We start from the raw sequence: 3,817 nt of genomic DNA, 5'->3' as shown, positions 1-3,817 counted from the left end.
AGCTAGACTGTCCAGTAAGTTGAGAAGAGTGAATTGATAGTTGATATACTTGTTTTTAAAATTAAATTAATCCTGGATAAGAGTTGCTTTTTTTAGAAGTTAGTCCTTGACCACTAGTTTGGTACCATCTCCCTTTTGGGTGACCTGTTTACCAGCAGGCCTGTTACTCTCTATGACTAACTGTGTAAGTGCTTATAATAGAATAAATTGCTTTTCTACAAAAAAAATTAAAAATAAAATAAACAAGTGTATTTCTCTTCCATGTAACAGCCCCAAGGTGAGTCTGATAGGAGGGTAGCTCTGCTCCATGTAGTCATTCAAGATCCATGGTGAAGGCGAGTCTGTCATCTTCAACACACAGTTTCCAATGGCATCACCATATCAGCCAACAGAACTGTGGAAGGTGAGAAATACAGGACCAAGTATTTCTTCTTAATCAAAAGAGGTGACCAGGGACTGGTCATGTAGCCATATCCAGCTGCAAGAGAGGTTGAGAAATGCAATCTAGCTATGAACTCAAGAAAAGAGAAAAATGGATCTAGCCGTCTGCAGGACTTGTATGTCTGAAAATGTTTTCATTCCATCCTCATATATGATTCATAGTTTAGCTGGTCATAGAATTCTAGTTGAGATACTATTTTCTCTCAGAATTGTAAAGGCATTTATTCATTGTTTCTTGATTCCAGATTGAGAAGTTTCAATTACTGGTCCCTTGTAGGAGAGCCACTTTCTTTCTCCAGAAGATTTGGGAATTTAAAAACCTTAGTGTTGTTCTAAAATATCATGATAAAGTACTTTAGTATGAATTCTTCTCCTTTCATTGTGTTACAAATTTATAGAATAGAAAGTCATATCATTCAGTTCTGGGAGATTTTCTTTTATTTGTTCTTTGATAATTAACTCCTGTATTTTTTCTGTCTTTCTGGGAATCTTAAAGTCTGAATGTTTACTTCCGGGAGTGGCACTCTAATTTCTCCTTGTGCCTTCCAACTCTATCATTTTATTTTTCTTTTGGGAAGATTAATTACTTTAGCTTTTGAGTTCTTCTAATCCTTCTGGTGAATTTTGAAATTTTCTTTTTTTTCAATTTCAAAGCTCTTTCAATTGTTCTCTGTATGTTTCTTTTGAAAATGATGTCTTTTATTTGTTTGTTTAGTGGTTGGTTTTCCTATGGATAATGTATTTTCTCCTATCTTGATGTGGCATTTGAAGTAGTTTTTCTTTTCTGCATTGTCTCAGTTGTCTCAGAGCTTACTTCATAGAGACACTTGCCTTGGTCTGTAAAATGGTATGAAGTCAGACCTCTGACTTCATGGGGGGGAGAGGAGAATCAACATCAGTATAAGCACAAAGCTGATCCCTATTAAGTGGAGGTAAGATATAGCTCCATTCTCCAAACATTTCACCAATTCTGACACTAGCCATTCCTTTCGTGACACTTTCCATTTCTCTGCTGGGTTCAATAATTCATTGCAATGGCCACACAGAATTCATAGAATTGTGAGCTTTACTAGGGAAATAACAAGTACTGCTTAAGATCAGGCTCAGTGTGCTTAGGGTTAGAAACAAAGGCAAAGTCTGGAAGGCTCCCCTAAGTAGATCGTGCATTCGCTTTACCAGTGCAGAACAGTTCTCTCAGCTCCTCTGGGAGATGAAATAGGATGCCCTTTTCTCTGCTGGGCTTGCTCCCATCAGCTGTTTAGGGTTCCTCTTAGTCCCCTCAGGACAGGCCTTTTCTCGGCCCCCTCAGGATAGGTTCCTCTTGGCTCTGGCCTCTGTTCTGCTTGGGCAAGTGTTACAAACCTTTTTAGTTCCACCCAGAGGTACCTCACTCTACCAGCAAGCCACCTTCTTGAAGGCTCCAGTGTTACAGCTCTCTCACTCTGTGGGCCAGGAAGCCCACTGGAACCACCTTGTACTGATGGTCTCCTGGTTCTGTTGCTGCTGTTTCCTTACCACTACTTTTCACCATCTTGTACTGTCTCCAGTGTTACAGCTCTCTCTGTCTCCTAGGTCTGTCTAGGAGGTTATCAGTGCAGGAGCCCTGGATGCAAAATATGTTCTCCGCTTTTGACTTTTCCTCTTGATGGTAGTGGGGTCACCTCTCAACCTCTGGGATTTACTCCTTTTAAGTCTACTGTGATGGCAAAACTGACTAATCCCTTGCAAGGGTTACATGCATTTTGTTTGCGTTGTCCCACCCCAACAAATGTTCCATGAACATAACAAAACTATCCAATCCATTTGATAAACTCCAAGCACCTTATTTGCGTAATCCTGCTCAATCCTTTTGTGGCAATCACAAAGCCATGGCTTGGTGTTGCTGTTGTTATGTGCCATGGAGTCAGTTCTGACTCATAGAGACCCTGTACAGGGTTTCCAAGGCTGTAAATCTTTACGGGAGCAGAAATCATCCTCTTTCTTCCATGGAACATCTGGTAGTTTCGAAGTGCTAACCCTTAGAATAGAAGCCTGATTCATAGGAGGGCCATGTAATAGTGATTCACTGTACTTCAGGTCTCTCTTGAAGACTAAGTTGTGCCTGACCCACACCATATTTTCAATAACCTCATATGCATGCAAAAGCTGGAGAGCTAATAAGGAAGACAGTAGAAGAATTGATGCCTTTGAGTTATGGTGTTGGAGGAGAATATTGAAAGTGCCATGGGCTGCCAAAAGAACCAACAGATCTGTGTTTGGAAGAAGTGCAGCCAGAATGTTCTTTGGACGCCAGCATGGCCAAACTTCATCTCTCATACTTTGGACATATTGTCAGGAGAGACCAGTCACTGGAGAAGGATATCATATTTGGTAAGGTGGAGGGTCAGAGAAAAAGAGGAAGACCCCCAACGAGATGGATTGGTCAAGTGGCAGCATTGATGGACTCAAGTGTGGCAACAGTAGTGAGATTATCCCAGGATCGGGCAGTGTTTTGTTCTGCTGTGCATAAAGTCGCTATGGGTCGGTACCAACTTGATGACATCTAACAACAACAATAACAATCATGCAAAACTGCTTTTCAGTGAGAATTATCACCATATTGCCCCACAGTCCAATGAACATGCCTCAGTTTCCCACTTTACTTGAATTTTCTGTATCCATCAGCTCAGTTTACTACCATATTTTTCTAGAGTTCTTCTATTCTCCTGGCTTCCTTGATGTCACCATTTCATGTTCTCTTCTGGTTGCTCCTTCTTAGGTTCATTTCCTGGCTTTTTCTCCTATACTTGACCTCTCAAAAGAGGGGAGACTGTAGAATTCAACTACAAGATGTAAGACACAGAGCCTCATGAGAGTGAGGAAAGTTTTTATGCAGTGGGATAATAGGAGCATGGTTCAGAATGAGACATTATCAACAAATGAAAAGAATATCAACAAAAAATATTCGAAGAAATAATAGCTAAAAATGTTTCAAATTTGATAGAACTATAAATCCATAGGTCCCAAGAACTCAGTGAATTTCAAGCAAAATAAGCACTTAAAAATCACACCAAGATACATTACAGTCACATTGCTAAAAATCATTGATAAACAAGAAATCTTTAAAGCAGCTAAAAAAAAAACTACATATAGAGGAACAAAGACAGGAATGGCAGCAGATTTGTTATGAGAAATCATGTACACTAGAAGATAACAAAGTAATATCATCAAGGCATTAAAAATAACAAAAAGTGATTCACTCCCAAATATAGTCTTAGCACAAGCTATTGGCATGTCCTTCTTTAATTTCAACTACTCAAAAATACACACTTGTGATAATCCTGTGCATGTGCCATTATCTCCATGAAGTCACTGTTGTTGTTGTTGTTAAGTGCCG

This window comes from Chrysochloris asiatica, unplaced genomic scaffold (assembly GCF_000296735.1).
Source record: "Chrysochloris asiatica unplaced genomic scaffold, ChrAsi1.0 scaffold00333, whole genome shotgun sequence".
In the NCBI taxonomy this organism is placed as follows: Eukaryota; Metazoa; Chordata; class Mammalia; order Afrosoricida; family Chrysochloridae; genus Chrysochloris; species Chrysochloris asiatica.
This window is presented reverse-complemented; position numbering follows the sequence as displayed.